This window comes from Cupressus sempervirens, chromosome 5, assembly GCF_028749045.1.
Source record: "Cupressus sempervirens isolate cs-2001-9-10 chromosome 5, ASM2874904v1, whole genome shotgun sequence".
In the NCBI taxonomy this organism is placed as follows: Eukaryota; Viridiplantae; Streptophyta; class Pinopsida; order Cupressales; family Cupressaceae; genus Cupressus; species Cupressus sempervirens.
This window is the reverse complement of record NC_143122.1, coordinates 954,353,957-954,378,514: the sequence shown is the minus strand read 5'-3', so window position 1 is coordinate 954,378,514 and position 24,558 is coordinate 954,353,957. Positions and strand designations below refer to the sequence as shown.

General features: G+C 31.3%; 1 pseudogene; it reads left to right on the top strand.

Annotated features, from left to right (window-relative positions):
• The first annotated feature begins 1,638 nt into the window (after positions 1-1,638).
• Positions 1,639-7,165, top strand: LOC149559122 (putative polygalacturonase At1g80170; annotated as a pseudogene).
• The last annotated feature ends 17,393 nt before the right edge of the window (positions 7,166-24,558 follow it).

Sequence of the window (24,558 nt, the reverse complement as noted above, 5' to 3'; positions counted from 1 at the left end):
CTTAAGAATAATTTCACACAATAAATTAGTTGAATCTTCAATAATTTAAATTGTGAAAAAACCAAACTCTACCCATAAAATTTTGGTTATTTGGAAAGCTAAAAGCACATTGTATAGAATTCTTATCACTATTAATAAGGTGGAAGAGTTACAAAAAATATTGGATGAAATTAAGTATGCAACAACTATAATCATAACCATACTATGAGAACCATGGATAGCAACAATGCCTACATGAAAGACTAGTATAGGAGGTCATATTATGCATGATAGTGTTAGTAATCTTACTGAAATCCTCAGACTGTAATAAGAAATAGAGGAATCTAAATGGTCAAGGAAGATGATATATATTTAACAAGCATTATGTCTATGAGAACTACAAATATAATTAGCAAAAAAAAATATTGGAAGAATATTTCTTGTGCGACACCACTATTATCCATCCATGTGATGTACAAATCTAATATGATCTCTACAACACCTTTCTAGTGGATGTGTACTTCAAATGGATACTATTAATTCAGATATTGAATATTTAGAAATATATATCAAAATTTATTATATGCTCACAATTAATTAAAGATCAACATCTTTTGAACTCCTAAAAGAATCTGTAGATTCATAGCCTCATAATCCTAGCTACTACTTCCCCTAAAATAAATGGAAAATACCAAAGGTGATTTAAAGAGCAATTAAATCAGTGTAAAAGAGAGAATGTAAAATGAAATATTGATATTCATAATTTCGTGTTTATATTCAATAGATGATTTTGCAACTTATGTTGGTGTATTATATTCGTAGATGCCTAAAGCCAAGTATACATGTCAGTGAAAATGGTGAGCATTAAAGAAAGTTGGTATGCATATGAATTAAAGTATAGAAATGTAGTTAACAAACAATTACAAATAAGTACTTGATCAAGGTTGATTTTTGTTGTAGTTCTTGATAGGGGAGAAGTAACATGATCTAGATAAGCAAAAGGACTAAGCATTGCAACTTTATTTACAAGGTTTGCAAGATAGTTGTTTGTGAATCCATCAAATCCTTTCATAGCTCCCTATATTATTCAAATAAAAAATCTAGCTAGTTATATGAAATTACTTCTATATATGTATATGCATAGATTAAATTCTATAAATTTTTATTATCTAAGAAAAAATAATATAAATAATTAGTTTTTATATATAGATTGAGATGTATAAATTTTCATTACCTGAGAAAAAACAATGTAGAGAATTGTATTTGCTATCCTAGAATTGACAAAGTACAACATTACAACGAGATCATAGGTTACAAGATCATCCCAATTCTAGTATGAGAAATCCTATGGTTACAATATTTTCATGGATAAATTTTTATAAATGCATATCTAAAATTTTTGTAATGTTTTTTATGTTTGCAAATAAGTAAGAATTGCATAGAATTGTACGTTGTCAGATTTGTTGTAGGTTCTATGGCCAACTGTTTAAATTGTTGTGCAGGTATTTCCAATTCATATTTTAGTTTAGTCTAGATGTTGGAGCACAATAATTTGTCTCATGTTACAATTGCAACTAGAACCCTCAGTTACCTAGCTCCTGAGTGTGTGGTGATAAGAAGAACAAACCTTGAATCATATGTTTATATAGTTTTGGGGCTATGGCCTTGGAAATTGAGACAAGAAAGAGAGAAGTAGATGTGAGCTTACAAGAGCATCCTATGAAGCTTGTGGAGTGGGTATGGGATCTCTATGGTCAAGGAAATTTTTTAGATGATGTAGATATAAAGTTAAATGGGGAGTTTGAGGAGGCTGAAATGGAACAATTAGTAGGCATAGGGTTGTGGTGCTCCCATCTAGATCCAGCTGCAAGACCCAAAATGAGGCAAGTGGTAAAGTTGTTGAAGCTAGAAGATTGAGTACCTAATATTCCTCTAGAGATTCATACCTATACCATTGAGTATTGTCCCATCATTGTAGACCTACAATGGATGAAATTGACTAATTAATGAAGGTATGTTAGTTTGAGCTTCACTTGGTTTCGAGAGTACTTTAATATTCTCTAGTTAACAAGGCCAACCATGAGAAGATAGAAGCTCATCTGGCCTCACCCCACCTCCCCCTAACATCAATCTAAATTCCCCATTATAATCTAATTACATACTTCATTCATTCATCCATCCATTTATGAACTATAACATTCATTAATATGATATAAAATGCTTTAATACACAATACTAATCGAGATTTCAATAACACATAACAATATTCATTAACATGAAATAAAAACCAATATTAATATGAAAAAGTCATAGATAGTTACTTAAAACAAATTTCTTTCATTATCCAACAAAGTTTATCAAACAAGATTTATCAAAGAGCATTTTTGAAAAATCATTTTTTTTTCTTAGCTTTCTTAAGGTAAAGGTTGATAGGAACATCAATATCTTCATCATTCTCCTCCTCTTGTGGAACATGTAACATCAAATTATGATGCATCCTCCTATTTTGAGGAGCACAAGGGTACTGCACTAAAGGGGCCTCTATTGCAATAAGAAGTAAATGGGTTAAATTGGCTTACTCTTTTTCTTTTTTTACTTGTTACAAGTATTCCATTAACTAGTAGAACATAAAATGCATTTTTCTTACTAGGAAATGCCACATCATGTATAATCACATTTTGATATTCCACCACCTCAACATGTTGAACACTTAGAACATGCTCCACTTCTTCACCATGATGTCCAACATGCTCTAAAATATTTTTAAAAAGGTTACTCATAAATTTGAAACTGAAGATGTTAAACTATATTCATAATTATTGTGTAATTAATTCCCAACAGAAAAGTAATACCTCCACCACTATGATGCACATCATGGCCTTCATCATGTGTAGGTTCTATGATAAGATTTAAAGGCTGAAGTGAAATGTTATGTAGTAAATTTAGGTTGGAAACTAGCACCAAAAATAAATTTATCAACTCTTCAATTTGATTTACTTTTCATTTGACCAATTTACCTATGTCTCATTTGGTGCACCAAATTCTTGGGTATGGCTTTCAAATTCTTGGTGTAGATGTGCAAACCTGACTTTATAGCCTTCCTTCAAGGAAATTATTTTATCTTCATATGTGGGCTCTACATTGAATTCTGTGCCCTGTATTCTTTTCTTAATATCACCATTTTTGCATGTATGATTTGATTAAACATTATTTTTTGCAATATGATATAAAAAAATATATGAAATTTCATTGCTGCTACTTACAAGTCAAGAGGGAAGATTCATATAGCCACTAGAGCCATGTTTGTGTTGGCCAACCTTTTGTAGTCTTGCTTTTGTAGCTTTTGATGTGTCCTACAATCTATGAAAAGTTTAAAACATGTTAGATTATATATTTACAAAGATCACTAATTAGCACATGATTACATTCTACTTAATATTATCATAACTTACCTTCTTTTTCCCTTTTCTCATTCATTTTCTTTACCATGATGCCTTTTCTCTTTTTCATCTTATATTATTTCATTCCACTCCATTGTTTTAATCATAAGAAGATTCTCATAATTTGGGTTATCCTTTAGACCCCTTCTATATTAGTCCCTCATAGTTTTTATATGTTTGGATGCTCTTTTGAGAAGTAGGGTACTGTCAAAACTATTTTTTTCCAAAAAAGGTCCTTAAAATATGTAATTAGTTGATTTTTTAATTTAGGACCTTGTTCATTGTACCTTTTATTTTAAATAAAATTATTAGAATAATAACTTTAATATAGTACAACAAATGGAAGAAAATAAAAATATTATAGCAATGATATGAAACTACGTACCTTTTACGTATGGTGGGTTCAAATATGATGCAATGCAATGAAGGAGAGTCCCCAAAGGAAATATCCAAACCCCCAGCAAATAACCACACAATGGAAACACAAAAATAAAGAAAGATGTGATACAAAACCATAACTCTTTATTCATAAATAGCTAATTACATGCAATATTCCTAGTTGTAAGGCCTTTTGGGTTAGGGCTACCTACAAACAACAATTACAATATCAGTTCTGCAAGATCACACAAGATCCAACTTACAATCTCAATCCCATCTAGTCAAGATACACAACTAGATATGAATGCAAACAAGAATCCAAACTTGTACACTTAGGTTCACCAATTAATCCTTTGGTTCTCAAGCCATAGCCCTAGCTCTTCAAAGTTTGTGTCTACACTTCATCCCCTTCTCTGAGCTAGATGAATCATCTCATAATGCCTAAAGACTCTACAAGATTCCTTACTTATACCCAACTAAGCCACAAGTCAATCCATATCATCACAAACTAAACCCTTACATTAAATATATGTTAAGCCATAAGTCAGCTACAAGACAAATTAAATACTCGTATAGAAATTAAATGCCAAAAGTTGGCTCATAGACAACTTAACATCAATAGGAATCAAGAACAAGCCAAGTGTCATCAAAACGAAGCCAACCACCAGTGAATTCCCAAGCATCATCAGGCTTGTAATCCAAACTGAGCACCATAGACCATGTCGAGCTCCAAGACCATGTTGAGCTACAAGACCTTACCAAGCACCAGAGTGCATGTCAAGCTCCATAGTATATGCTAACATCATAAAATATGCAAAGCTTCCAGGCATAAACTATTCCTAATAGCGATTGAGCACCACTTCTTTTGTTACTGAGTCCACAACCATAAACTTGAATTCCTCCAACATGCATGATTAGAAGAAAGCCCAGGATGCTCTTGCATCAAAATAGCTTCAATCCCATTTGAAAAGGATGATCATAGAAAATGTTATTTCCTACAAAAAAATCATCGAATTATCAGTCCAAAATGATTTATGTACAAATAGAATACTCTTACACAATAAATAATATAATTTTAAAGTACTTGGAAGCTTTCATAATTTTAAAACAAATATCATTTCCTTGTTCAGTAACAATGTCCCTGCAAACAAACTAGTACTAGTCACATGGGCTGCTCTAGGAAATGGTTCATCTTCAGTAGTACTAGTCTCTATTGTTCTATCAAATAAAGGTTTATCTATTAGTGCAAAAAATAGGTCCATGACAATAAAATCCACTCAATAAAAGAAATAATGCATGATTAGCACATTACAAAATATAGCAAAACAAGGATTTACCAGTTGTACATGGTATAGTCCCAGATGTTTGCAATCTTCTTGTTGCCAACAATATCAAAGTGATGACTGAAGGAGGCATTTGAACTTCATCGTGAGCTAAAGAAACATTCTTAGCAAAGACATTTGCAATGGATAAAGATCAAATTTAAGTTTTATAATGTTGTAAAGGGAAACTATTACTTATATGAAGGTTGTGGACTACAACCCTCACCATATTGACTAGGAGATCTAACAAGTGTCATAAAATCCTATAAGAAGAACACATAATATGTTAGATCATGATCCATAAGATACTATAAAATATAAACCTCTATTGAATTTTTATTATTGCTTAAGATTAATTACTGCTTACCATCAAAGAATATTATAATCAATGAAAATTTGTTTGCTTATAATGCTCTTTGTTAATTGTACAATATACAATGCTTATTATACAATATTATTAGGGCCATTCAGTGATTTTTGAATGTTACAGAATTTAGAGCAGTTGATGATGGTTCACATGAACTTAGGATCTCTTAGATAAAAGGATCAGATTTTATAGTTGTGTTGTAGGTTTTTTCCTAATTATCGCTATTTTATTGCCTAAATACAATAGTATCATTTTTTATAGAAGATTTTGAAAAATTAGATATTATTTTTCCATGTTTTAGGTAGTGTCTATCATAAAATGTATGAGTTTTTTGTTGGCAAATTTGGAATTTTTGAACACTCAAAAAATGCATCTTGCTTTAATCTACTCCTCAAATATCCAAGTCGTGGGATTTAAGATTAGAGCTCCTAAGTAGAGCCCAAAATATAGATGGAATTCATCTCCAAGGATCCAAGAATGTCCAAATAAGGAACAATGGCATTGCAATATGTTTCTAAGTGAAAACATATTACTTTTTCATCTATAGAAAGAAAATATTCTATATAACCCAAATTGTCATAGTTATGAGATTCAATTCATAACAGAAGGAATACTTGGTTGCTTTTTGGGTCTCTCTTGATAAGGCTTGCCATTTAGTTTTAGACCTGCCTTGAGAAGGCCTTGAATATATGGTTCTTAACTTAAAAGATGTCCAAACTATGCTAATTATAAAAAGATTATGTGACATTGTTCTTAGTAAATTATGAAAAGTCTATACTTCATTCTAATTTGCTAATTCTAATTATTGTTGATTGTGAAGCAGGGGATGATTGTATCTCAATTGTATCTAGATCCTCCAATGTTGATCTTAAAAAGATCACATGTGGACAAGGCCACGACATTAGGTATTTAAGGACTTAATCATGAGACATTACATGTCTAAGGGATGAATTTAATAATTTTTTTTTTGTTATTTTCAGTATTGAGAGCCTAAGAAAAGATGGGGAAGAAGTACCAGTGGAAATAATTGATGTTCATAACATTTTGTTTATTGGAACCAAAAATGGAGCAAGAATCAACACATGGCAGGTTGCTTATATCTATGTTTCTTGAACATATCTATTAGTTATACAAGAGTAAGTAGATTGTAGTTTATTTAAACTATTACATGGAGTTGACTGAAGATTAGATTGTATCTTCTTAATGTATGAGCTGAGTGAGATTTATTTCCATATAGAATGGCTCTGGGTATGTGAGAGATGTTGTATTTGAAGACATAACAATTCTAAATATTGAAAAACCCATAGCTACAGACCAATACTATTGTGATTCATATTCACCTTTTGGAAATTAGGTAAAGATTGATATTATCTATACTAATTTAGTCCAATATTAATATTTTATTATCTTTTTTGAAGCTTGAATTAATATCATAAATTATTATGCAAAATTTTACAGTGCATGTAGAAGATGTGACCTTCAAGAACATAAAAGGAACCTCGTTAATGTCTAAGGTTGTAAATTTGATGCGTAGTAGGACTATGCCATGTAGAGGAATTGTGATGAGAGATATTGATATAAAATCAACTATGTTTTCCAATAAAAAGTCAAAATGCATTAATGATTTCGGCTTTGCTGCTTGAGATATCTATCCATCTAACTACCTTAGTAGGCATTGACTAGAGATCATGTAAAACCTCTACTTGTATTTTTAATGCTCAAAATAAATAAAAATGTTATGTACTAATTCTAATAAAGTAGAGAAATATCGACCCATGCATTACTAGCTAGTTTACCTTAATTTTCCTATTACTAGTTAGCTTTTAAATATATACTAAGTATATTGGAATAATGATCCACACTCAGCTGTGGAAGAACTTATATAATTCTTTTAATGTATGAATTATCAAAATTTTATTTTTACTTGAGGGTTGGGATTATTGTTTTATAATTTTTTTTCTATAATTGTAGTATTATTTTTTATAATGTTACATTGTTACATATAAAAAATATTTAATTTATAATAGGAATGTTAATGGATCCTTTTGGGTCGATCAAAATAAGAAAGGAGTTTTAACTAGTGATTGGAAAAAATTAGAGCTTGGGGTGGACTAAATTTTGAAGGGGCAATAGAAGGTAACCCTAGCTCATATGGTGCAGGGTTTGCAAGAAGAGATTGGATTGGATACTTGAATCCTTTAGAGAAAATTAACTCATTAGTGGGACAAATAATGAAGCGAACATTTAAGCTATTGCATGAAATTTATTTGGCCCAAAAATTATAAGTCTTTTGAATCCACATAGAAGGTGATTGATTAATCATATTCTACTCAATCATTAAAGGAGAATAACTAACATTCCATTTAAATAAATTAGTTAATTTTTATTTTGTCTACCTTTGTGAACCTCAAAGTGACATATGCTAAAAGAGGTAGCAAAATGATGATATACATTCTATCTAGTTTGTTGATTTATCTTTATTTCCAAATCATGCTGGGGAGATATTTTAGGATGTTTTAAGATATTGAGTTTAAGGATTTATTGCACTGATACACCATAGGGGCAAGGGCTACAGGGGTACAAAAATTGTCAACCATACAAAAGGGGCTTAATTTTTTTTCTAAAACTTGTTAAAAAGAAATACAAAGAAATTTTTTTTCATGGTTGGATAGCCACTAATCCACCAAAGGATAGGGAAATAAAGTGATTTGATGGTTGTGGTATGTGGCATGTGTGGGATGTTTCTCTTTATTATTTTCAGAAATGAGAGCCTTTATCACTTATTTTAATTTTTTCCAAGTGTAGCATATGAGTGACAGTTGTGAGGTTGGAGCCATGTAATAAAACTTCTCTCTCATCATCCTTAAGTGACAATTATGTTTTCTCAATCATATTTTAGATAAATAACCAATAGGTGTATTCAAATTGGATGATACATTATTCTAGTAGATTGCCAACATCAAGGTAATCTTGTTGCCAACTTTGTACTATATTTCCTTCCAACATAAAGGCATAACAAAATTTTTTCATTCCAAAGGACTTCTGATTGGAATATATTCATATGCAAGGTGAGCATAAGACAAATGCATATTAACCTAACAAACCCATGTTAAAAATTATATAAAAATTGAAGTTTTGGAAAAGGAGATTAAATGTGATCACAATTAGGTCAACAAATTATCCTACAAATGATCTTGATTTCTTACATGATTGACAGATGTTAAAATCCAACAAGGCTCTCTTGAGTATGAAAAGAAACATACCAAGACTTTTGCTCCACGGGTAAAACATTACTATCATTGCAATTATATCTCTTATTAGTAATATGAGGATTCTAAAAATTATAATTAAGTTTCTATGATATACTAACAAAATTATTTTTTGTATAACTTATGCATAGATGCATTCTAGATACTCACCAAAATCTTATTGTATTCCTTTTTGTCAAATACTAAGTAAAAGCCATTGAATGGTGAAAAAGAAGAGAATAGACTATTTGGGTATGTGCACGATCATGGTGTGCCAAAAAGTGGCGATCTGAAAAATATGTAGTTCTGAAATGCCTCAAAGAATTTCAAAATCTATTCCCACTTTTTTTCCACCCATCCTGATACTAAATGAAAATAATTAATACCTTTATAATCCCTACTATATCTTTCAATACCAACCTTATATGGTCATCTTTAAAACATCTCGAAAATGTGTTTTTGGCATGTTCTTATGTGTTTTTTACTTCAAGCATATAGTTGATGACTTTTTTTAAAGAAAAATTTGATGTAATGAAAAGGGTTTCTTAAGAATGTTCTTAGCTTTTCATAAATGTAAGTTTTGTCAAATTATGAGTTCAGTAAGTAATTATTACTTATTTTCTAATGGAGTTAGCTACAAAGTGCTAATTAACATACTGGTTGAAAAATAGCTATAACTTTCAAACCGTATAAGATTTGTGAAATCCAAAAGATGCGTCACATTCTATCCTTCGACTAGTATAAGAAAAAAAAAAAACTTAATTTTGATTTTTTTTGAACATGTTAAGGTGGTCAAACACGAGAGTTTTTTAATTCTGAAAACAGTATAGTAGAAAATTCATAATTAATTATTTATTTGGAATAAAAATTGCCAAAAATATGCGTCGCATCCAGGCATGAGTCTACTTTTTATATCTAAAATTATATTTAAAAATATTATCATTTGATTATGATTAAGGTGGTCAGACATACACCTACTTTTTATTTTTGCCCTGAAATTTTTGTAGTACTGCATTAAAATCCAAACTTTTGACCAATCAAATAATTTTTTATCCAGTTAAGGCCTTGTAGTTTAGAAACTATATTCAATTTCCTATAGATTATTTTCTTACAAATTTTCTATATAAAGTCCAGAACCACTTTAAAATTATGTGTCAAGTTGACATAAGCCTGATTTGCTGATTTTTCACTACCACTTAAGGCCATAGTTTGGTACACCATGATCCTGCACATACCCATTTGGAATATGAAAATTATCACAATGAGGGAGTATATATTTAATAGAGGTAAACAATCTCCACACTAGTTCATGTACCTATAAGTTTTTGTTTGATATTCATGGCTATAAAAGGTGCTTGAAAATATCTTGTATACAATAGTAAGTGGAGCACTCAACAAGATAGACTACTCTATTTTCTATTCATTATGTCAATAATGAGAAGCGTTTCTTTAATCCTATAAGAATGTATTCTTAGGCATTTCCTTGTTGATAGTATCTATATATTCATGGGTTTTTTTTCATAATGGCTACAGAAAAATTAGGGGCGAAGAAGACCCTACAACTTAGGGCCCTAAGATTTCAAATAGTTAGATAATAACAAGAGACATACATTATGACTAGCATAGGTATTTGTCAGAAATAAAGATGAGTAACTAAGAGTGGAGGGGTGAAGATCAGTTACTACAAAAATAAATCCCAGATCCCTTAGATGACAGTACAAAACAAACTTTGAAAACTAAACACTGTTGATGCTCGGCAAACACACAAAAAATGTTGTGACTCAATAAATACTAAATATGCTTTGTAAATACTTAACATGAAAAATTTAGATGTTATATATGATTACCATTACTTTAGCTTAGCTGAAAATACATAAAATAAAATAACATGAACACATTAGACACCAAGATTTAACGTGGAAACTCAATTTGGAAAAACCACCAATTGCAACTAGTTATTGTTTTCACTCTTCTAAATTGAGCCCTATCAAGAGCCAACCCTATTAAATGTTCAAAACACACTATTAGTTGTGACCCTATTAGAGGATTTAATCACCCTGTTAGGAGTGACCTTGTTAGAGGTCTATAGACAATTCAATAGAACTTCCACCTTGTTAGAGGATTTACAAATAGATGTTAAGACAACTCTATTAAGAGATTTAGATCACTTCTACAATGGTTAGAGAGTAATAATGAGATGACCTAGTTTCTAATGCAGCTAAATTGTTGATTACAAATCTATATTCCTTCTTGTATACTTGATCCTTTCTGATCAAATATATCTTTTTAGCTCCACAAGGATATTCTACTTATCATTCTGATTTGCTTCTTCTTACCATCATCAAATATTTAATACATTCAAACACACTACTTCTCACACTCTAACCCACAACTTGAACTTATCTTTAATATTATCAATTCAACCAAAATTCAACTTAGAATAGCTAATATTCATCTTCTTTGTTGGCTAGAACCAACGAATGAATCAATTAAACTCAATATGCAAAAATAAGAAAATCCTTTGTTAGTTGACCCAGCTCAGTAGACACTAACTTAGAAATGATTTTCCTATGTTAACCAAGTTAACTTGGTTAATACTACATATTTGCAAATTTTATTTGGTAATCAAGTGAGCTCAATTAACACTAGTTCCATCCAACATTTTCTTCATTAACCGAATGAGCTTGGTTACCACTCATCTTCTGCAAACTTTCATTTGGCGTCGTGAACTTGGTAGATACTACCTTCTAAACTAGGAAAACTCTTAAACACTTAGTAGACATAGAAAAATGTCTTCACTACCCAAGTAAGCTCAACATACACTAGCTGATGATGATATGACATTTGTATAACATCAAAGATAATATAAAATTAATCAATTATATCCAACAATCTCCCTCTTTGGCATTGATGGCAACACAACATGTCATAACATAATAAAATTTTTGAAGCAAGAATAAAATAAGGAACATATCCTTAGTCCCATGGGTAAAAGCACAAACCTGTGTCACCTTTTATAAAGAAACGTGATATTAGAATGTGACAGTTCAACATTAATGACAAAAAAAATGGTATTTGTGTTTATAATATGAAGATGATGTAAACTGATGAAGTGTGTAGAACTGTATGAATTTTATGCCTATAATTTTTATAATTTTTTAAACCGAGAATTTATTCATTTTACTTTATTTTAAAGTCCCTTTTTTAACTGTAAAAAATATAGGATGTAGTTCCCGTCAAACAAGTATGTGCAAATCATCTTTTTTTGTTTTGATTTGAAAATATTTTATAGATGACATGTATAGCTAGTGAACAAAAAAAGAAATAATTATTTTTTATGTATATTTTATTTGTTATAAGTACTCAAGTTTGACCTTGTCAGAATCCAACAATTTTTTCCTCCCGTTAAAACTTCCCTATCAAATCTATACCTTCTTGAAAAAAAATTAGATATTCATGAAGAGGATTCTCTCCTCTAGTGATAAATATAATTTTTTTTTTTTTTTGATATGATTTACTATTTTTTTTCATTTTTTGAGACAACATCTTCTGAAATGTTGAAATATCGACTTATAATATTTTGAGATTATAACATATTATAACTAATCAAAACACTCAAAAATTTATATAATGATGATATTGAACCTGTGATCTATAAAAGGGTATTTTTAGTTTTTTTTTAAAATTGAATTTTGATAGAGAAATGAGATTTGACCAAAATAGGTTTTTGTATCACAAACGGTGACACAGATTTGTGTTTTTACCCCATTCTAATTCTCATCCATGAGAACTCCCTCTATTAGTGTGAACTCTTTCTACCTTTAGTTTCTCCCTCTATTAGAAAACCTCTATCTGCAATGACTTCTTTTGATAAAAAAAATTCTCCCTCTTACAGAAAACTTCTCCCATTTTAAAAAAATATTTCTTTGAGATATGATAGTAAACTTCTCCCTCTTTGACAACACATGCCAAAGACAATACTTGGTGAAAATTAATGTACCTTAAGTACTAATTCATTTGCAATATGCCCTTTTCAATACTGCACAAACTGTTTGATCTCCAACATAATCTAGTTGATGCATTACTAATATTTGTTTAGTGAGCCTTAGATAGGAGAACGATCCCTAGCTTACCTCTTAGATACAAAAATGTATCCTTAGGTAATGGCTTGGTGAATATGTCGACAAATTTTTTTTTTGTGTTCACATATTCCAATCTAACTTCTTTATCTTGCACCAATTCTCTTAAGAAGTGATATTTTATAGCAATGTGCTTTGTTATGGTATGCATCACTGGGTTTTTTGATATATTGATTGCACTAGTGTTATCACAGTATATGACTACTGGATCTTTGATCTCTATCTTCATACCTATCATCATTTGTTTGAACCAAACAATGTTAGAACGATTAATTTTTTTTGCCACATATTCTTCTTTTGTTGTGGACTGATAGATACAATTATGTTTCTTGCTTACCCAAGACACTAGTCTTTTACCAAGAAAGAATGCTCCACCACTAGTGCTTTTTCTATCATCAAGACTTCCTGCCCAATCAACATTAGTGAATACCTTCAAGGCCAATTTGCCTCCAATTTTGTACCATAAGCCATAGTCTTCAATACTTTTCAGATATCTCATGATTCTCTTGATTTCCATCATGTGATTTTCTTTGGGATTTGCTAAGAATCTTGTCACTATACAAACTGCTAATGTAATATCAGGCCTTGTATGGACTGCATACTACAATTTTCCAATCATTGATCTGTATGTGATCTGATCTACCTCTTTGGAATCATCACTCTTGGAAAGGTTATGTCTAGTAGACATAGGGGTTCTAATTGGTCTTGAGTATTCCATTCCAAGTTTCTTTTGTATTTACTTGATATACTTAGATTGAGTAATAAAGATACCATCTTTCTTCTGTTGAATTTGTAAACCAACAAACAATTTTATCTCTCCAAACATAGACATCTCAAATTATTTACTCATTTATTCTAAAAATGCTTTGCACAAGTCATCATTTCATGTGAATAGGGTATCATCAACAAATAATATTTCTTTCTTTGATATACAGATTATTGTTATCATCTATTCTTTTAAAGATAATCTATGTCAGGTAATTATGAAGTCTTTCATACCATTTCCTTTTTGCTAGGATGTACAAAACCTTCTACTTATTCAATGTAGACTTCCTCATCAAGAATTTCATTCAAGAATGGAGATTTAACATCCATTTGATACACTTTAAAACCTTTGTGTGCTACATATGCTAGTAAAGTTCTAACAGCTTCTAATCTTGGAATAGGAGCAAAATTTTCACCATAATCAATACCTTCTTCTTGAGAATAGGATTTGCATACCAATCTTGCTTTGTTTCTAGAAACTTTTCCATCTTCATTCAGCTTTTTTCTAAACACCCACTTTGTTCCAATTACATTTTTATCCTTGGGTCTCGGAACAAGTGTCCAAGTTTTTCTCTTTTCTATATGTTCTATTTCTTCTTTATTTCTTCAATCCAATTTTCATTATCCAATGCATCTTTAACATTTCTAGGTTCAATTTCAGCAAGTAAACATGTACCTTTCAATTTGCTTCTTGTCATTATTCCATCTAATTTGTCTCCAATGATCTGATCAAGTGCATAATGCCTTCTAAAATATCTTTCTAACATAGGTTCTTTGGATTTGGAATGAGTTTTATTGATTTTTTCATGAACCTTAGTATCAAGCTCAATTCCCACTTGTTGGAAATAATGTATTGCTGGAAATATTCTGAAAGGCTAAGTTACTAAGAGGGGAGTGGTGAATCAAAAACTTCTAAAACTTTTAAAACTTTAATCCAATTAAAAATTAATCCAATACTGATCTGACTGCATGCATGAGAAACTTAAAACATGAAAGCATTCATAACACTTTGACACAAAGATTTTGTGGCCTAGAAACCTTCCAAATAGAAAGTAAAACTAGGGTGGGGATGATAGCCACAAGCTTTAGTACTGCAGAATAAAGCTGGCCTATTAAAGCTTACATTGATCACTTCTGATGATCTTCCTTGTTAGAAGCAATAAGAACTACTAGGTCCACCTTGTTAAAGGATTTACAAACATACAATGAAGTATACACTTAGTAATTAGGTTTGCATAAGACAATTAGTTCTACCTTATTAAAGGATTTGATTGATCTAGCTGTTAGAATGAAGTAGTAGCTGATCTCTAATCTATAACTTGATCTGTTGAATGAGATTCCTTTGAGTGTATAAATCACCTTATTGTGATACATGAATCTTTTGCTTCTCCTTATACTATTGTAGCCTTTGTAATTTTCACTTTCTACTCTTTTCTAATGATTACATTGATTCCATGCATATTTTCACACACTTTGGATGTGAAACAATACGATACATATATACCAATCCAATTATACAATTACAAGGTCATCCATAATACAACTTTACACAAATATTACAAAGTCACCTCAAATATAGACACTTAGGTTCTTAAGACTGACTTAGTGAGGTTCTGATACTCGACATCCATTGTCAATCCTCGACATCATCATGCACTTGATAGACATAGAAGCTCATTCTATATTGATCACTTCCAAGTAGTCTTGAACTCAGTCTGCACTTGTGACTTAGTGAATACTCTAAAACTTGGCATATAAAGTGAGTCTTTTGGTTAACATTGCATGACTTGATAAACACTATCACCTTGAGCTTAATATAAACTAAGTCACTTGAATAACACTAACTAGCTCGATTAGCACTAAACTCACATTACTTTAACTGAAAACTCAGTATACTTTAACTGCAAACTCAGTAAGCATTGAATAGCTTGGTTTACACTAGTAAACTTGACATATACTGAGATGTTTAGTTTACACTGTTGGTCTTCACAATAACTGTAACTTCTTGGCATACACTGGAATTTGTCTAAAGGACTCGATAGCAACTATAGAATGTGATGACAATTGAAATGCTTGGTTAACATTGTAAACTATACAATAAGGTTGGTAGATACTTACAATCTGAATAAGTGTATGTCACTAATAAAAAACTTGACCAATATGTCAACAAACTCCACCTTTGACATTAGTGACAAAAACACGTATTAGCCAACACTAAATTCAAAAAGTTCCTAAATATCTTTATCCATCACTATGTGATTATTAGCTCAGTAAAGTATACTATTTTTGAGATTTTTCAAAATTGATTTTGTCAGATATATCTTTGTACATGGTAAGGCTTCTATATAGTCTACTGTATGTTTAAATACATTCTTATTTACATCTATTTACATTTATCTCACATTTATCTCCCCCATTTCCTTTTTAACTTATGTCCCAATTTTTACACTTTTCTCCCCCATAACTCATCCTTTCCATATATTTTCCATATCTTCTCCCCCTATATATTCTATGCCTTCTCCCCCTTTTTGATAATAATGCCAAATATTTATTCTATATATTTACATATTAATTCCAAAATGAGACAAAATTTTTGAATGTATCTTGAGTATGGTAGACAAAGTTTTGTCCCAATTATTCTGCAAGACCTTACATGTGTTTAGTGCAATCTACACTTCTGCTGACAACTCAATCATGTGGTTTGTTATGGAGAAGTTGTTGTCATGGATGAGGGTTTTGGAATGTACAATATGCTTGTGTAGTGCACCAATTTTGGGAAGAATCATGTTCTAAATATCTACCCGTGTAGATCTAATTCTGGCCTCTTCTCTAATAAATTCTATGTAAATTTGTCAAAAATTTAATCTTATTAAAATGAGCAAAGCATGAATTGGGGTCAATCTACAACTACTAAGCACTCACCTTGAAGTCTTATTCAATCTTAGATAATTTGTCCTTTATTTCCTTAGTAAAATTTCAAACATCGCATAGCTCACCAAAAAGTAATGATACATTTGTACAAGAGGTTTCTAGAGAACCTAAAATGGTAGAGAGTTCTAGTTGATAAATGGAAATTTTCTAAGTAATGTGCTCTAACACCTTATTTTCAAACTTCTTCTCTACCTTCTGTAGTAATTTGTCCTATCCATCTATATCTTCATTGAACTTCTAGATTGCCTCTACTAGTTTTAACAAAATTGGTAGAGATGAATCAACCTCTATACATGTAGTCTCTACCAAAATATTCTTGGCATCCTCAATGGTTTTGAACTCTTTGTCCCATTCCTCTCTTAGCCTTTGTTGCTTGGCTTTCTTTCGGAGAAGTTCACCAAATGTTTGAATTTGATCCAGATTGATTTTGGATATGTCCCAATTTGGGACTACTATATCCTCATCAACATTGATTTTCTCCTCCTTTTCTTTTCCTTGGCTTAAAAATTTTGTGCTTGTTTGAGACTTAGTCTCAACTTTCCTTACACTTATTTCTTACTTACTAGGAATAGAAACAATAGTAGACACAATAGGACTAGCCACAAATAATGATACTTCACTTATTATAGAAATACATGTGGAAGTAATTGTCATAGCTAAAATTGATTTGTCCAAAACTGATGTACCCAATATGGTAGAAGAGGGAAGAGTCTACAGCTCGATATGAAGTGGAGGTCACTTTAGTCAATGATGTGCTGAGCTAAATTGGTGCAAATTTTGATTGGCTGGTTGTGATAGGAGTGCCAGTCACAATCAATCCTATATAAGCTATCTTTGAGTTTGATGTTGTCACTATTTTTCTTGGAAAGTGATGGAGTGAGGCAATAATTGTTGTAGCTATGTGAACTAGGTCAGTTTCCTCAATCTCCTGCAATTCTTCCTCAGTAGCCTCTTGCTCCTTTTCCTCTTCATCATCAATATTATCAAATTGTGTTGCCTCTTCAACATTTTCCTCTTCATCTTTCTCCTCTTTATCATCATCACCATCATCTTTCACTTCAATAGCAAAATCACTTGGTTTATGAAGAAGATATATATTCTTTCATGTATTTGTTTCATATTTTACCACATGCTCAATATCTTTTATCAAAATAAGACAAGCACTAAATTTTAGAGTTAATTTCTCCTCATTTTTCTTTAGAAACTTTTTAATCGCCTTATCTATTAAGCTTTGAATAAGCTACCTCAGGGTTTACCCATAGATTTCTTTTATAGTTTGCATGGAAGATTCCCATCTTGGCTTAATATTATCCATCAAAATGTTAGGAAGTTAAGATGTAAGATGGTCTAGTGAGTATTTCCACTCACCCAATTTGTCCATCACTATTTCTTCACTCTTATTTTGTTCTTCCCTAGTCCTAATTTCATACTTTAATGGATTAAAATTTATTATACCTACTCCTTCTTGTAGTTCTTTTAGTCTATCTTGGAATGTGGGTAGAGGTTTTCTTAATATTATATCTCCTCCTTCCTTATCAGCTTTCTTCTTTGAGGATCTTCTTGTAAACATAGAAGTGGATGACTTGGCAGGCTTGGTAATGATTACATTGCCATTCTTCTTCAATGGTTCCTCTTGCTTTGATTCTTCCTCATCCTCTACTTGTTCATCCTCACCTTTTCCCTTAGTCAACAAAAGTGTAGAACAAGTTTTTAGCTTGGAAATTCTTTTCTTGCCTTTGTTTACCGCCTATGGGAGTTTGATCTCCAGTTGTATCCTAGCTTTGGGTTCATCATATATACCAAAATATTTAGCCTTGGGACAAACTAGTTTATTTATAAGTGCCTCAATGATATCCTTAATTTTATCTATACTAGCCTCATATCCAAGACATTTCACCCATGCAATTCTACGTCTAACTACCTAAATGTATACCTTATTACTATCTAGCATGAAACACACATCATCCTTGTAATCTTCAACTAATTTTTTTGGAATCTTAAATCTATTATTCATTTTCTCTTTAAATGTATCAAAAAAGTTATCCATGATAATATTATAGTTCTCTCCCATCTCAACAATATACTCATTAACTTGGTAGAGAACTAACACATCTTTTCTCCATACAACTGAACCTTTTGAAGGGAAGAATTTCTAAACATAAAAGAATAAACAAGTCAATAGAGAGCCAAACTTGCATGAGCTTTTCTTTGACATCCTGATTCTCTCCATGGTTTTTTTGAATTGTTTCAATAGTAGCTTAATAAGGTAAAGAGAAAGATTTTTCTTTAGTACCTTGTATGCAAGGTTGACTGCTTCACATGACACACTATTCAACTAGCTAGAGCTATAAATCTTGTGTGCAATGATATGTATACTGAACTTTAATTCTATATCAATGGTATTGCTTATCTTCATTCCTCTACTATCCCATTTTGCTAGAGTTTTCTTCTCTAGTTCAGCCCAACCTAGGGTTTTGGTCATTTTAACCTTAGCCAACATTGGGAGACTAGTAATTCTATGAATCATCTTTGTCATGATTAAAACTAGTTTCTCCAACCATAACTATCCATTATGCACTTGACTAAGAATAAACCTAATCCATTTTACTTGGAATTCACGAGGCATGTGACAAATATGAGCTAACCCTTTTCTCTCCAGGTGTTGATGTTCATGTTTCAAAATGTCATTTACATACAATTGTTCTAGGGATTCATCCATTTCCAAAGTACCAATATCTTGAATCATGCATTTGAAATGAGAATGAATATTTTTTATCAATAGTATCTTTGGAGGGATTTGTGACTGTACTCCACTCAAATTTAGGGTTTTAGGAATGGTAGGAATGAGCTTGAAGTCTAGAGATTTCTATTCACCATGAACTTGCATGTCTAAACCTTGCTTTACCTTGCTATTGCTGGATGCCATCATCACTTAGTAGGGTTTGAGAGAATTCAAAATCTTTTCGTAACAATTTTCTCAAATTGCTTTGGTTGCTCTTGAAGATCACTCTGCACAATAGCTCTTGAAATTTCATGATAAAAATGACTTCAATTTCATTCCTTTTATCAAAATTTTCCATAAATTCTTGGTACAGATGGTAGATCAAAGTGACAGACTATCATCCACTTCCTTGCATTGATTACTTGGTAGATTCTTCCATCATTTAGTAACCATATGAAATTTAGTTACTCCTGACCTCGCTCGGTAGAGTATCTGACCCAACCTCACTTAGTAATGAAAGTGACTCTATAGTAATTGGTACCCTTTTACTGAGTGATCCCTTTCTATCTTGAATATAGATATGGATCTTTTATCATTTCAACTAGAACTTCTCTAGATGTCCTTTTTGGTAACCTAGTCCCAGTTTCTCCTTTGAGAGATCAAGTCAAAATTGTGGAGCCACCCAGTTCTTGAGTGACTTGTTCATCATTTTTTGGACTTGCATTCTTAGTATACTTTGGAACCCATTGATGTCTCATCTATTTTTGGATGTTATCAGCCTTTGCCTTCTTTTCATCTTTGATTCTATCAGTATTCATGTAGTTCTTGGCAAGATGACCAAGTTTAGTACAAATGAAACATCTTTTAGTAGTATCTCTTTTCCTCATATGATGTTTTACACAATTCATTCCAATATGTCCAAATTCTCCATAGTAATGAAATCTGCACTAGGTGTTGTAGTCCCAACCAAATATGGCTTTTACAATTTTTTTTGTTGGATTTAATATCTTGGTTTTTCATTCTGATTATTTATGCCCATGTGTGTTACATTTGTGACATTTGCCTTCAAATCTTAAGTTTCTCTTTGCATTCATTAGCCTTATGACCATTTTGATTGCAATTTTAGCATTTTCCATTGAATTTTTCTTTTCCATTTCTTCGATATTTGTTTGAAGTATGAAATATCTTACAATAGTGATTCCAAGTAGGTATTTTATTCTTTTGAACTCCTTGCTTAGATGATTCTCCTTATTTTTTATATCCAATTCATGCTTTTCCTTTTTATCTATAGAGATTTTGCTCATTCAATTAATTCATGTTTGCTTGAGATTTCATCATTCTTTCATTGATTTTCCTTTCAAAGTTTAGGTCATTCTACAATCTTTCATTTTTAGATCTTAGGTTCATGATTTATTCATTTGCATTAGAGAGATGATTAGTGAAGTTTTCTTGCTGAAGGGATAAGTGTTGGATTTCATTGTTCTTTCCTTCTATCTCTTCTCTTATCTTATTTTTATCTTCCATAACTTCACATAATCTTACTAACTAAATTTTTTGCTCTCTTCTTAGTTTTCTTACTTCTTCTTGTAGTGAACCATTCTTTTCTAGGAGTTTTTTGATTGATTCATTTGCTTCATCTGAATTACTTGAATAAAGGTCTTCAATTCATTATTCAATTTAGAGTGAATCATTCATTTTAGTTGCAAAATATTTTCTTATTTTTAGGGATTCAGAGAGTTGTGCCTTTGCTTTCTTGAGTTAGGCAATAGCCATTTCAAAATCTAGTTTCTCATCATCAATAGCCTTGTCAAGTCTAAATATCTTCATGACCTTTGATCTTTTCTCAAGGTATTCAACTTTTCTCCTGAGAACCACAAAAATCTGATACCAATTGTTAGAAATAATCTATTACTGAAAATATTCTTAAAAGATAAGTTACTAAAAGGGGAGGGGTGAATCAATAACTTCTAAAAATTTTAAAACTTTAATCTAATTAACAATTAATCCAATACTAATATGACTGCATGCATGAGAAACTAAAAACATGAAAGCATTCATAACACTTTGACACAAAGATTTGGTGACCTAGAAATCTTCCAAATAGAAAGTAAAACTAGGGTGGGAATGATACCCACAATCTATAATACTATAGTATAAAGTTGGCATGTTAAGGCTTACATTGATCAGTTTTGATGATCTACCCTATTAGGAGAAATAAGAACTGCTAGGTCCACCTTGTTAAAGGATTTACAAACATACAATGAAGTGTGCACTCGATAAAGATTTTTGCATAAGACTATTAGGTCTACCTTGTTAAAGGATTTGATTGATCCAGTTGTTAGGATGAAGAATACATGATCTTTGATCTACAACTTGGTTTTTTGAATGAGATAGCTTTGAGTATATAAATCACCTTGATATGATAGATCAATCTTTTGTTGCTCCTTATATTGTTTTAGTCTTTGTAATTCACACTTTTTTTTCTTTTCTAATGATCACATTGATTCTAGGCATAGTTTCACACAATTTGGATGTGATACAATATATTACATATATACCAATCCAATTATACAATTACAAAGTTGATCATAATACAAGTTTACACAAATATTACAAAGTTGGCACAAATGTAGACACTCAAGTTCTGAAGACTGACTCTGTGAGGTTCTAATGCTTAGCATCCACTATTAATGCTCGACATCATCATGCACTCGGTAGATGTAGAAGCCTAGTCCATACTAATCATTTCCAAGTAGTCTTGAACTCAATCTACACTTGTGACTTAGTGAATACTATGAAACTCATCATATAAACTAAGTCTCTTGGTTAACATTGCATGACTCGGTAAACACTATCACCTCAAGCTCAGTATAAACTAAGTCACTTGGTTAACACTAAGTAGTTTGGTTAACACTAGACTCACATTACTTCAACTATGAACTTGGTAAGTACTATACAGTTTAGTTTGCACTATTAAACTTGTCATACACTAAGATGCTCAGTTTACATTGCTGGTCTTCACAATAACTATAGCTACTCAACATACACTAGAATTTGTCCAAAGGACTTGGTGGCAACTATAGAACTTGGTGACAATTCAAATGCTTTCTTAACATTGTAAACTATACAATAAGCTTGGTAGATACTTACAATCTGAATAAGTTTATGTCACTAATAACAAACTTGACTAATATGTCAACACCACTATCTATGATTCAGGTCTATTAGACTCAGATTTCAATAGATTAGAAGCCTCTGACTATAACTTGGGTACTTGAGACTACGACTTGAGCTGCACTGTCTACAACTCGGTAACTATTGATGATTTCAGGGACTCAGGAGGTGAAGCCTCATTTCTTCTAGATAGATTTGGTATGGTATCAGGTTCATAGTAAATAAATCTTTTGTAATCCTCGAACTCTTTGCTACTTTCTTCTTCACTCTTTTTTACAAACTCATCAATTCTTACAAGTGCACTTTCTATGATTTTATGAGTAGACAAATTCAAATATTTATATGCTTTACTTCTATAGGAGTATACTAGAAATATTCCTTCATCACCTTTGACATCAAATTTTCCTTTTCTACATTCTCTCAAGATATAAAATTTTCTACCAAATACTTTCAATTAACTTACATTAGGTTTGAAGCCATACCATATTTCATAAAGAGTTTGATTTGTGTCTTTCTTCAATTGTACTTTATTCAAGTTATGAAATACAATGCTAATAGCTTCCTTCCAATATTTGATTGCAACATTCTTTTCTATCATCAATGTTCTTGCACAATCCATGATGGGTCTATTCCTTCTTTCGGCTACGCCATTCTACTGAGGTGTACTAGGGGCTAATATTAGTCTTTTAATTCCTCTTTCAATGTAGAATTCATTAAATTTATTAGAGATGAATTCACCACCTCTCTCTAATCTTAAACATTTCAATTTATTTCCAGTTTCTTTTTATACTCTTGCCAAATAACATTTGAACTTTTGAAGAGCTTCTAATTTTTCTTTTATATACATTACAGTCATTATTCTAGAATAGTCATCAACAAAAAGAAAGAAAAACTTATCTCCACTATAGCTCTCTATTCCAATAAGTCCACATAAGTCTGTATGCACAAGCTCTAAGACTTCTTCTAAATGATAGTTTTTGCTTATGAAAATAGTCTTGCGCATTTTACCAATTTGGCAATTTTTGCATAGACCTATATCAAGTTTCTTCAAACTAGGAATACCTCTTACCCTTCTATTTTTTCTTATTTTAACCAAATTATCAAAGTTTATAAGACATATTCTTTTGTGCTACAACCAACTTTCTTCTACTTCAGCAAAAAAACATGAACATTCACTAGGATCAAGATAAAATAGATTACCTTATGTTTTCTTGCTAGATCCAACTAGATTCCATTTTCCATCCATTAGTTCAACCTTTCCATCCATGAATTATACCTTAAATCCAATGTAAAGAAAATGCATCCACATAAACATTTGACACCAGATATGATTACCTAGAAACCCTGCAATGAGAAGGTAAAACTAGGGTGGGGATGACACCCACAACTCTTCACTACTACAACTATAAAGTTCACTTGTTCAGGTTATAAATTTTTACCATTCTCATGATCTGCCCTATGAAAGGCTTTCCCTATTAGAGGATTACAAGGATTGTTAGATCCTACCCTGTTAAAGGATTTTAACACCCAGTTAGAAGTGTTTCTGGCTACAGGACTTTAGAATACTCACTTGGAATGTCACCCTATTAAGAGCTTTATAAAATGGCTATTAAACCAACCTAAGTCCATAGGATTTCATTATGCTATAACAATTGTTAGAGAGTACAATATAATGTTTGATCTGATACACTTACAACCTGATATTGCTGATCTCAGATCCTTGTTCTGTCCAATTTGATCCTCACTAATCTAATATGAAAAAAGCTATAATCTTTATCCTTTTTTCTTCTAACTAATTATGTAATTCTATCCTTCTTCTAAGTCACCTTCAACTTGATCAATTCACCCCCTTTCACTTCCTTCAAATCTTTGCTAGCATTATTTCCTCACATGCATTCTCTTTCACATTCTCTATCTATCTATGAATTATGGGGCTTTGCCTCCTTTAAAAGGATTTCATGACTTATGGTTAGGTATGAATCTACAATGGAGAATCATCTAACTTTCCCACTCAAATTCTTCTATTTTTCTCATTGGTTTCATGTTGATTTCACAGGGAATACAAATAGATTTGATCTTATCTCTAAGCTTCG